The sequence below is a fragment of the Anabas testudineus genome, chromosome 6 (genome assembly GCF_900324465.2).
Source record: "Anabas testudineus chromosome 6, fAnaTes1.2, whole genome shotgun sequence".
Lineage (NCBI taxonomy): Eukaryota > Metazoa > Chordata > Actinopteri > Anabantiformes > Anabantidae > Anabas > Anabas testudineus.
In genome coordinates, this window is record NC_046615.1 from 13287953 (window position 1) to 13300685 (window position 12733).

A 12733-nucleotide genomic window follows, 5' to 3' on the forward strand; every position below is an offset into this window, starting at 1 on the left:
GACCATTGGTGGAAACTTGGCAAAGACTTAGTCTCACATACAGTAGTCACTTGTGAGTCTAGTAGTCACTTGTAACAGTTCAGAGCAGTGATAGAAAGTGTGAATATACACAGTCCAGTCCAGCAAAACAAACAAATTGCTCAAGAACTAAGAATAAAATACACTATGCACAGTATAATACTATTCAATGCACTGTTTTAAATATTAAAGGCATACAGTATGTTTCTATGAGCAATCTTTGCGCCTGCCAGACACAGGTGAGGAGCCGTTTCAGTCCTGGCTGCTGTAAGTAGGTCAGGTTGAAACATTCACTACCGCTCTAAATGTCTACACTTGTTTTCCACATAATTCCGCCTGCATGTACTGGAGTGAAATATTGACCATGATAGAGTGAGGGCTGATAACAGGCACCAGTCTCTAGTGCTTTATCTCACCTGTTTTTGTTTACCTTCAGAAACTTGATTTGTTGTAACAGATAGATTTACAATATGTGATGTTGTTCAAATACAAATTTCAATATCTGAACGTTTAAACATTTGGAAAACATTTGGAAACTATTTGGAAAGTTGACGTAGCACTACATCCAGCGCAAAAATGGCACCTCATATAATAATGAAAACATAATCCCAATCGTAAAGTATGGTGGAGGAAACATCATGATTTGGGCCTACTTTGGTGGCAGTGGTAAACTCTATAATATATATATATATTTATATGTGTGTATATACTGTAATGATACTAACACTAATGAGGACCAGATAAAACAAGAATTTTGGCATTTGGAAAAAATATAACTTCTGATTAAAAAAAAAAAAAAAAGTTTCTGCATTAATATTTGTTTCCCATGTAAATTCATGGACCATTCAATCGCCAATTATACATTGAAATACAAGCAGTCGGATATATTTGTGTGCTTCATGACATGAGTAAGCAAGTAGATGTGATTAATGGAATCCACCTCCAACTGAGCCTTTTTAGTCACCTGCCCCTCCCCCATGGCTGTGATTTGATATCTCTGAGCATGCCAGGTTGTGCCCTTTACTCTGCTAATGGTGTTACTGACCCTTTCAGACATTCCTGTCGTAACTCTGATCACAGATCTCTAATTGCCTAACTGTAAACAAGCTGTCCTTCCTTTTAAAAACAATGTACACATACAGTGAGTAGGACACAGTATGTAGAGGATGCACTTTGTTGGTTCAAAGACAACTTTTCAACTTTCTGACCCCCTTATTTTATTTCCTTGTTACTCATATGCACAGTCATCAGTTATCCTTGCTGAAAGTTATGAATGAGAAATTTGCACTAGATAATGGCAGGGAGGAGAGTGATGCTGGTATTTAGTTATTTCATGCTCTACTAAGATCCGTAAACAGCTCACACAGAGGCGAGGGTGCACCTTTTATCCTTAGCAAACACTCGTCACTTTATGGCCTGGATGTATGCAACACAGCCTGCTCTGTTTTCTGCTTAGTGTCGCTTAGTGTCGTGTGCAATGTTGCACAGAACTGTAAGGTTTTGTTTTTTTCAGATCGGACATTCGAACAGAGTAATGTGATCAAAATCGGACTTTGGTTAACCACATGTTTGGCATTTGTGTGGCGTTTAATGGGTGAGAATACTTTATGTACATTGCATGACACTGTCATTGTACAGCATCTGGAAGTCCCTCTGCCCCTAAATGTTCTAAAGCCAAAGTTCACAGTGGTTGTAACTTTTTGAAATCATCAACCTAACAATTAAATCAAGCAGCGACTGTCCACTTGTTGAGAGTTTAGAATGAAAGCAAGGTTTAAACTTTCCCAAACTCTTTTTTTATTTTTTTCACAAGCCACCCCTTCAATCATCCATTCAAATGCTACCATTGCATGTCGTTAACCTTGTATCTTCTCTCTTCTGTAGCTGTGCTTCCTCCTCTCTGTCTCTCTCCCTCCATACTTTTCTGCAGGTATCCTCGGCCTTGGAGCTGTATATATCCAGAGTGCAGTTACTGGCCCTAACAACCTGCTCAGTGTTTTTTGTTGCTTGTTGTTGTTTTTTGTTGCCTGCTGTTCTCTTTTCTCTCTCCTATTTCCACTTAACCCAACCGGTCGAAGCAGATGGCCGCCCACCCTGAGCCTGGTTCTGCTGGAGGTTTCTTCCTGTAAACCTCTATAGGGAGTTTTTCCTCTCCACTGTTGCCTAATGCTTGCTCAAATGGGATTGTTGGGTTTTCTATATAATTCTGTATACAGTTATACTTTGGAGTTATACAAATACAATTGAACTGAATTGAATTGAACTTCTCATCTGCACATTTGTATTTCTCTCTTTGGCAGTGTTTGGATGATGTAGTCAGACAACACATCACAAAAGAAAGTTTGTTTTAAATCTTGACAACCTAGAGATTTATGTAGTAGTAGCAAAATTATACTATTTTTAAAATCTTGTACAAGAGGCAGCTTTCTTTTCTGACATAGTAACATAATCTTTATGCTTTATGACTCTAATCTGAGAAGATGGAAATAGAGATAGAGGAAGGGGGTTAAATGGAACAGAGACAACAGGACAGCAGCAGACTAAAAGCTTCCTGTGGCAGAACAGAGAATAAGCCAGACCTGGCAGACAGGCTGGCAGGGCAGATGTTTTAGGTGAGAGGCACAGTAGATAGCATCATCTGAATAATTCATCAGATTGGACAGAAGATGTGATATATTAAGACACAGCACACAAGCTGTCTTATGGCCTCTTTCAGCACTTTTTGTGCAGCGCGAGTGGCTGCAGGGCTCAGATCCCCCTGTATCTCTGCTTTCTTTCTGGCAGATCTCCACCACAGTCTGGGCAGTTGAGGAGACAGTTATAGATGTGCTGGCTCTGGGTCTAGCGAGGCCTCCAGACATCTGGAGGGGATGAGGCTGTTCAGCATGCAGGTGTCGTTTAAAGCTCACAGGAACAAACACTCTTGATGCTTTTTTCCTCCAATCTGAATTCTGTTGTGGTCAGGGGGTCTTTCTAAGTGACAGAATCAATAAATGCTTTCCAATGACACAGGACACATGTTATCCTGTGTCTAAATATGAGCTGTATTGACTTAACATTGTCTCTTGTATTTCTGTAGTCCAATCAGGTTAAATTAAAAAGTTATTTTATAAAGTTATTTTATAATACCTATGGAAAAATACTCCAATATAAGGACTGTGTGAGATAGAAAGACTCCACCACCTTTCACTTTCTGATACTCAATACTGAGACATGTATTCTGGTATTTGTGTTTGCCTGCTTCTTCTTGTGTTTAGTTTGCGCTTTGTGAAAAAGGCAAAACAGGCCTATTTATTCTGTTCTTGGTTATGAGCCAAACCACTGACCTTAAATCTTACAGTTTATAAATAATATGATGAATTACGTGCTTGTCCCATGGTAACATCAGAACTCAGCATAAGCAGAAGAGCCCCTTCAGTTTGTGGAAACTGTGTAATTTTGAGACACTTAAGCAGAGTAGATTTTTCCAACATGAGATGTGAATGTTTTCTTTTAGCACTTGTCAGTAAACCTAATTGGGACTTGGACCTTTTCCTGGTTTACAAGAAATATGTGTCATGCTTTCGTGCAAAAGAATCTTTTCTACTCCAGAACTATATCTTAAAGTTAAAAAGGAATTTCACTATTGACTGTTGTGATTGCGACATAGCTGACCATCCCTTACCTCTAGGTTGTGAAAGTAGGTGAAGATGTCTGAGGACATGTTACGTGCTCTGATATCGCATTGAGCAGGCTCAGCTTTCTAGTAACAGATCATTTCACCTCCATCTCTCCATGACATCAGCTCCTGCCTTCACGCATCCAGCTGTGGGGCTCTGCATGGACGTGTCATGACTCTGATTGCATCTTAACAGCACACTAGTGTGGGCTTTCACTGCAAACAAAGACATAAATGAACTTAAAGGGTCCCTTTTTTTCACATGCCATTCTACCTTATCTCACTAGTGACAGCAATTTGGCATTGCAAATGGCCCAAACTGTTAAGCTATTGGTTTAAACTATTAGTATTTTTATTATTTAGTCTCCCAAGTGATTAATGAATCTTAAGACATAAAATACCTACCCATATAGCTGCAGCCAAGCTTGCTAAACCCTGTCATCTGATAAGTTGCTAATCCCCTTATTATGCTTGTCTGGTTAAATAGAACAGTCAGTCAGCCATTAAATTATCAAGGGATCAATGTGGGCCGCATAAATTTGCTGTGATTGAAAGGGAAAATGAAAAAGGGAACAGTGAGAGATGTGAAGTGTAAACATATAAAATTAGACCTGAACTAGACAATGCTACTTCGACAATTGTGCCCTTGAGTGACTGCATCAGCATGGTCTATAGAGTGATATTCTTGAGTGACAAGAGCTCATCGTCCCCGTATGCTTTACCAGATACCCTGCCGTCGCAGGTCAAATCTTGTTGTCTAGGATCTTGAATGTCAATGACTGGAATTTACCCCAAATATCATTGTGCTAAAGGATTCACAAGATGGCTTGAATGACTGGGATACCAGGGCCTAAGTGACTCCTGAAAACTTGGAGCGAGGAATGTGCAACTTGCTATTGATCTTTACTAAGTGAGGCCACTGCACGTGGGGGGCAGCTGCCCCACTCTCAGACCCCACATAGAGTGGACAGACTACCCCCACAAAGGTTTTTTAATGTGGTCTATCTGGCAGATAAAGAAGTCAAATAGAGAGAGTTTGACTTATGCTTGATATCTACTTTTAAGACATGTTAGATAGGGATCCACCCAAAGATGAGAAGCAGACGAACCAGCAAAAAAGTGCGGTGCACAAAGCTTAGAGTCTGCAACATATTTGTTGCCTCAACATTTGTGTACCCTAGATCATGAACTTGATTTTGACAGTCTGTTTGCAGAGCAGTGCAACCATCTCTATCTTACTGAGAGTAATGTGACTATATAATGTTACAGATGTTCCCAATAATTTATTTTTAAAAAAGAAAATAGGCATATTTCACTTCTTCTCTCTTTTCTTTTCAACTAGGCTTACTTGACTTTTGCTTTAGCTAAGATCATAAATCTGAACTACACAACTGGATAAGCCTTTAAACAGTTCTCATATGTTTCATTTTAAAAAGTAATAGCTGCACAGTTAAAGAGTGAACATGAGCCTGATTGCACCTGCTTAGATGAACACAGCACTGCCTGGGCTGTCCCTGATTTTCAAAGATTCTCCTTAATTATTTGGTGAAATTTATTGCAGAATATGCAGCAGTATGTTTTACTGAATTGTCTTTCAGCTTTTTTAAATAACTGAAATAGCAGGGCTGAGCAATATCACTAATAGTGCAGATACAATTTGTGGATTATTCAAACGGTGATTTGGCAGATTAGTCATTATTCTTGGCTTAGTGCACCAGTTTCTACATAGAAAACACTGAAGTTTATATGTGAGACGCAAAGGTTATGACATGCTTCATGAACAACTTGCATTTAGAGTGGGTTTGTGTTGTTGATGGACATGTGAAGAAGGTGACGTCCTGAGCCTTTTATTGGTCTCACACATTGATGGATGTGTTCAGCCCTTTGCCCATTGGCCTATAGCCTAGGCTGCTATGTAAGCCTTCTTGCTGTGGTCATCGAGGGAGAGCAACCACATTGCTTTGTTTGCAGCCTTTCATGGATGCTTCACCAGTCTAATCGATTTAAAAGAGGATAAATACACTGCCCATCCCAAAAAAAAGTCACACACTCTAATATTTCGTTCGTCTTTAGCTTTGATTACAAAACGCATTCACCATGGCATCGTTTCGCTAAGCTTCTGCAATGTCACAACGTTTATTCCCAGCCAGAGTTGTATTAATTTTCACCAAGACCTTGTATCTTCTCCAGCACATCCCAAAGATTCTCAATGGACTCTGTGGTGGCCAAACGATGTGTGAAAATGATGTCATGCTCCCTGTAACACTCTTTCAAAAACAGAGTCCCATGAATCCTGTTATTGCCACTTTGGAATATACCTGTCATCTGAACAGACTATTTTGTGATTTTGTGTGAGAAGAAATGCTGACATACATGTAAACATACTCTACGTGGTTTCCCAAAACAGTTTCACAGGCTTGTGGATAGTTCAAATAAAACACTGTGTGAACAAGAAAAGGCCCCAGAGCACTTCAGACGTACTGTATATGCAGTGTTTTGGTCTCTGGTTTCGTACGGGTTAAAAGGCAGATCTGAGGGTCCCGTTGGAATCTGGCCAGGTTCCATGTCCACAGTCATTTCCCACATCGTGGCACAGTGCAGGACTAGAAATAAACAGAGGAACCCGCTGTGCTCCCAGAATGCATGTTTGCAGAGTTCCCATCAGTAAGTACACAGTAATAGGACTCCCTGTAGGCCTCTGTTTAACCTTAAGGTTACAAGTGGCTGGCCACTGCACAGTCCAGCCTCCTCCGCCTCAGCTATTAACCCTTTTCTCACTCATTTTAGTCAACACAAAAAGTCACAGAAACAACAATCAACGTACAAGCTCTGAATACTGTGTAATATAAATCGAACAGTCTTCCTACTAAGATTTACTTTGTCACTCAACTTCTTAAGGCAACATGGGTGAGTAAGTGTCATTAAAATGCTAAGAAAATATATTATCTGTGATTCTAGGACAACTGGGAAAATTCCACATACTGATGAAGGTCAATTCATATAATCGCAAGCTCCAAGACCTTGCGTTGACATTATTTTGTCAAAGTAACATAAAAGCTTTTGTCACTAGCACGCACAGAAAGAGAGAGAGAGAGAGAAAGAGAGAGTCAACCTGTCTATATAAACAGATGAAGAAGAAGGATCAGACCTAATGCTGAGAAAAAGCCCCTGGGATGTGCTGACAAAATGGAAGCATGTGCATATGGGGCCAGTAAAGGGGATTAAGCTGTGATAAAATAATGTGATGTGCTGTGATTTATTCCTTCTTTGCCTTTTCTCCTCTGAACACATTTAGTTATCTGCAACAGGTTGCTCACAGATTTGAGCTGCTTCACAACACAGAAGCTTAATTTGATCTTTTTGCTTGTATTCCTTTCAGAAGTCTTGATGTAGAAGAGCTCTGCATCAAAAACAGTCAGTCTGCAAAGGAATGTTTCAGCATTCCTGTCCAACTCTGCAACAGTCATATTCCGACTTTCTCTGCAAGTGACTATCAACATGTTATAAAATATATTTTTGAGAAGAAGTCTGGATTTGAGGTATTGATATAACAGGCACCATGCATTACCAACGAGCCAAAGCCTTTCTGACAGCATCAACAGGCAGTTCATTGTCGAGACCGCCGGTATCCAGAATGCAACTGCCAGCTGTTTTCTTTGTGGATCAAACCAAAAGAAAACAGCAGGGCCAAGGTCAGCACAGACAGGCATTTCTCCTACAACAGACACACAAATTTCCATATGCGAGGCAGTGAAACAAAAATAAGATAGCACAGTTGAATACTGTATATTCCACCCTCTTCTTGACATAATCAACCATTCTCAAAAATTCATGAAAGCGCCTATTTATTCCAGTGCTGCTGGGTGCTTGTTGATCATCTGGAGATCTGTGTCTGTGTGAAAGCTTGGTTGAGTGGGTTATCTCTCATGTCCAGCTGCCCTGGTAGCACATGCTAGACAGACTCAGATGAACTAGCTTTTGACAGAAGTATCAAGCTATCCTGAGGCATCAGAGATGTTGATTTTCCTCTTTAGAAACCGAGAGAAACTAGTCCCTCTTAGCCAAATCAACCCAAACATTTTATTTTTTAATTTTTATTTGTGACTTTGTTTGGATGACTGACCTTCACTGAGTTCCACGCTGTGTTCTGTTCCACACTAAAATACTTTCTTGATGCTCTGTTCTCAAATCTCAGTTTAAGAGAATATTCAAGATGTGCCGGTAAATATGAAATGTAGAACTTACTGGTTTGATGTGGAAAACAAAAAGCTGTATAGTAAGTATTCATAGATGGAGGTTGAACATATATTGTGGTTAATATTTTGAAATGAACAATATTTGCATATTTATAAATTCTGTAATTTAATAAGAATAAAGTATCTTACTGTATATGTCTAAAATGAGCTAATAATATAACCAGAATCCACTCCAGTGGTGGAAAACAACACATTTTATCTTGTTGTTGAGGTGTTTCCTGTCATACTCCAGTGATGCAGGGGAGAGAGTGTGAGAGCTTTTCAAGTAAAAGGCACTTGGCAGAGTTTACTCAAAAGCAAATAAGAAGTAAATAAAAATATTACATTGGTCTGTTCATTGACTTTTGACAAACTTTTCAATTTATGATTTCTGTCCATTAACTACAACCCACTCATCTGACAACTTGGCATTAGTCTCGATTGAGCAGCCAGCAGCATGTGGGTGAGAGATTTGAATTTCACACAAACACCTCATGCCTCTGTGCACACAAAACCTCCCTAAAAATGGGACTGTGCTGGCTGTCAAATATCATAACCAGACACACCAAGACAATTAAGACTTTGTTATTTTATGCTCTCATTCTCACCCATCAGCTTTTCCAACTCCTCTGGATTCACACACATACATTCCTATCTGTGGAAAGAGTCCTCACTCCTGCTGGAGCCGTCCTGTTTTTTTTGTTTTTTTTTAACTCACACAAGCCATCAAGCCTTTAAAATATGAACACACCCAGTTAAATATCTGTGTTTCCAAAGAAAATAAGTCCAGGACCAACATCCCATAATGCATGGGTAGCTCCTGCACATACACAGTTACCTACAAATGCAAACATGATATGCACACACACACTGAGACTGGGTCTTTAATGACCCCCTTGCCCTGCTATCACCTTGCCATAAAGACCTACTCAAGAGGGCAGAGGGCTGTTTCTAGTCAGCTCACACCCACCTTTCCCTTTAAAGAAAGAAACTAACAACAAATCCCACGCAGATTCAGTCACATAAAGTTTATAATTCTCTAACAGTATAATGATAGGTTATATACTGGCATCATTTCAATAGGTAACTAGATCTGCAGAGTACTCCCATTAATGATTCATGAAGCCACGGCACTACACAGTTAATGAACACAAGGCTGTAATCTCTGTAACAGCAGTACTTACGCTCTGTCCCACTCAGGCGTGAAACAAAAACTTCCTTCACACCTAAAAAACCCTTCCTTCGGGTGACACAGGCAGGCTGATTCCTCCTCCTGGAAGTGTCAGAAGAAAATTCATAAATGACACGTTTTAGAGCTCTAGCAGCTGACGGCTCCGAGTCTGCCAGTCTGTACTCTCCCTGTCTCTGACACAGTATCGTACTACAGCCTGCCTCTGGCCACTCAACACACAGGAGCTCCTCCCTGCCTGTGTTGGAGGGAGAAGGGGAGGAAGGGAAGGAGGGAAGGAGGGAGAGAGAGAGAGGGAGGAATACATGCTGGAGTAGACGGGAGGTCTTCAGCATGATCTTGACTCATTTCTGACTTCATCTGTCAATGTGAAACTTTAAATGTTTTCTTTACCTTTTATAAACCATAAGCAGTGCCGTAGAGTTAGAAGGTATTTCAGAGGGTCGAGGTAAGATGACTTACAAAGAGCAAATATATTCATATGAAAAGAATACAAGGAGAAAAGACTTATGTCACTTAATTAATTTCATTTTTGTTTTTGTCTTTTTCTCATAACATATAATAAGTACCTTTAGATTATATAGACAGAGATAATCAAAAGCAGCATTACACTTGTCTTCACACAAATTTCCAGTGTTATCTGTAGGCTGAGTGACTGACTAACAAATAAATGACATTAGATAAAACAAAACTGTGTCCTGTGGTTTTTTGGCCACAAGACAGCTGACTGTCCACTGCTGGGAAATCGCGTCCACCTGATGTGAAGTCAGTAGATGTTTTGTAAGAAAAAACATTTATGCAAGATAGGATGATGGCCTTAACCGAGCGAAGGCCTCATCATTGACATAGTCTTTTTTTTTTTAAGCTCTCCTGGGATTTGGTCCCCTTGTTATAAACTGCAGATGTTTGCCTCTCAGCCAGCTGCTTGCACTCATCTAACAACTGCCTTTAATGACTGCAATTACCAGTACCTTCAAGCCACAGGAAAATAAACCAAGTCTATATCTTCTACTATAAATTAAAGTGAATCAATATTTATGTATCTGGTATCACAAAAAAAATGTAAATCCTTAAATGTAACCTTCATGATTTTGAGTATTCTGAAATGTAATGACACTCTGAACACTGATACTATGTCTTTTGTTTTCTTGGTACATAAAGTATTTGAAGCAGTTTTAAAGGACCACTGCAAGACAACAATAAATCTCTAGTTTCTTAATTTGAAGAAACATTTCTTGTATTTTTGTAGTGGATCAAAAGTTATGTATATCAACTTTTGAGATTTTCGGGCCATCATCCTCAACTGTGAAGAATTCAGTGCCACGTTTTTATAAAGAACATTCATGTCCTTTTCATTTTTTGGTTAAATTAGTAACACATGCAACTGATACGTATCTTTAAAGTAGAATTTGAACCAGATATTACCTTCCCACTGTTAAAACAGTGTATGCCTGATGAAACCAAGACTTTAATGGTTGATGTCAAATCTAGCTGAGATCTGGAGTCATGAAAGGCACGTGAGAACCTGCAAGTGAAGCTGAGCCACAAAGTAGTTCTAAAATAATACGACCAGCACTGGCAAGGACAAAGTTTTCAGGCCATGACACTAAAAGAACAACAGAAGTGATGCAACAAAGTCTCAGAAGGGGCCGTTACATGAATCGTAAAGGGCACACTGAGAAACAAAGAGCCACATACTGCTCCTTATGTGCTGTACACAGAATCTGGATTTATTTGATACTATTGTATTAATAATAATCATGATTAAATCTCCAACATGTCATAAGAACATGAGTGTATTTGAATGGTGAAGTGTAGATTTTTGACAACATGCTACTGAATGTGAACTAAAGATTTTTAAAAGTCCTTCAAGTGAAGTGCTTCCAGCTAACTTCACATGCCTTCTCCAAAAATATTTCCAGGGTAAATAGAGAGAAGTGTAAGATAGTGGGGTGTTGAGACGGGGACGCCTGTTTCTAAAATAGCAGAGGCTAATTATACACTTTAGGCAACTGCTAAGGAGCGAGACATGATGCCAAGTTTGAAGTGTTGGGATTCTGAATGTCAGCTCAGTGTTTCTGTGCAGAGTCAAGATACCATGCGATCACCTGAAACGTACTCAGACCACTGCAAGGATACTCACTGGATGTCTTATTTACAGCCTATGTCAGTCAAATACCCTCTTCCCCTTTGGAGTGGCAACACAGTTCTTGTAGAGCTGCACTAACTATCACGCAGACAACCTTTTTTTAAACAATCCAATGAACATAGAAAGCGCCCCTCGTAGCTCAGATCAGTGACAGAGACAAAGACTATATGGCCATTGTCTCAAAATATTTCCTTCACTCCCTGTGACTTCTTCAACTACTGTAAAAATGCACCAATCTTGTGTTTGTGTGGTTGAAAATGGCTAAAAAGTCCATAAAGTCAATAAATAATGATAATGTATTGCATGTTTAATATGTATGTTGATGTATAATGATCAGTGATAGGAGCACAAACAAGACGATATCGAAAAGAAAGCTGTAAAGACATAGTCCCCTGGAGAACTGTTGCAATTCATTTTAACTTTAATAACAACTGTATTTAAACAAGAAATATAAGCCTGGACCACATGAAAATGCACGTTTGATCATTCCCCTCAGCGTGTTTCACACTCAGCTGGCAGAAGTGCTGACAGGTCATTCTATAGAAATGAATAATGGTTGAGGAATTACAGAGCTGCGATAAGCTCTCGTGTTAATGTAGCACGAACCAGATAGCAGCACTAGGCTACTTAGAGTGTCTGAAGCTGACAGAAGCAGAGAAGACAACTGAGCAACCCTGATACCCAACTCGCAGCCTCGTGTTGTGACTTCTGTGTTCAGCGGGTACACTGCTTGACTGTGTCATGGAGATCAGTTTTTCAGCAGTAAAGTGTCTGGTAACACAGCAACATTTCTCTTTTGCTTTTATCTCAGCACCTACATCTCAGAGTAATGTACAACAAACTGGACAGCTGAAGGTAACATCATTTGCCCACCTACTTACAGTTACTTTGCTACCACATGTTTTGATTTTGCGTACCAACCTCAACAGAAAGAAAGAACAAAACAGACCTCTTCAGCACTAGAAAGACTGTAAACAGGAACTCGGAAACTGTGTAATCCTTTAGCAAAAACACAGCTCTACATTCAACACTCTCAACACATACTAGTACTTGTTCAGTGCTGGTAAGTGAAAGGAAAATCCCAATAAGAGTTCTAGAATAACACAAGAACCACAGTTTGTTGTTTTTCTTTGTCCTGACACCATTTCCATTCAACCGAGTTCTCAGCCTCTGCCTTGAAACCAGGCCACTGTAAGCACTGACACTGATGTGCCATTGGTACATGGGATGGGTTAGTACAGAGTTTTTGCTTTAAATCTATAATATGTAACATTTGGTAATCGAGCTAGCAGCAGTATGACACTCAATCAATCTACTCTGCTATGCCAAGCCTACATGGCTATACTCCATAATCTCTACCCAGCCCTTCAGGTACCAGTGCTGTGAAGTTACAATAATTAATAAGATATAAAACATCTTTGATTGGCTAGAAGGGCGAGTGTCTGTAAAGTTTCTCAGTTACCCAGGTCATGGTTATCCCAAGA

At 39.6% G+C, this 12733-nt stretch overlaps 1 protein-coding gene across 2 annotated transcripts in view; it reads right to left on the minus strand.

Moving 5' to 3' along the window:
• The window catches only part of sema4ba (sema domain, immunoglobulin domain (Ig), transmembrane domain (TM) and short cytoplasmic domain, (semaphorin) 4Ba), a 34798-nt gene extending 25503 nt beyond the window's left edge, over positions 1–9295 (minus strand). The window contains exon 1 of one of the 2 annotated variants that reach the window (XM_026365267.1): positions 9096–9295. The gene's annotated coding sequence lies outside the window, so the exon portion shown is untranslated. Of the gene's footprint in view, positions 1–3682; positions 3850–9095 lie in introns of those variants that run through there. The other variant, XM_026365269.1, reaches the window with a different exon arrangement.
• Positions 9296–12733: the final 3438 nt, after the last annotated feature.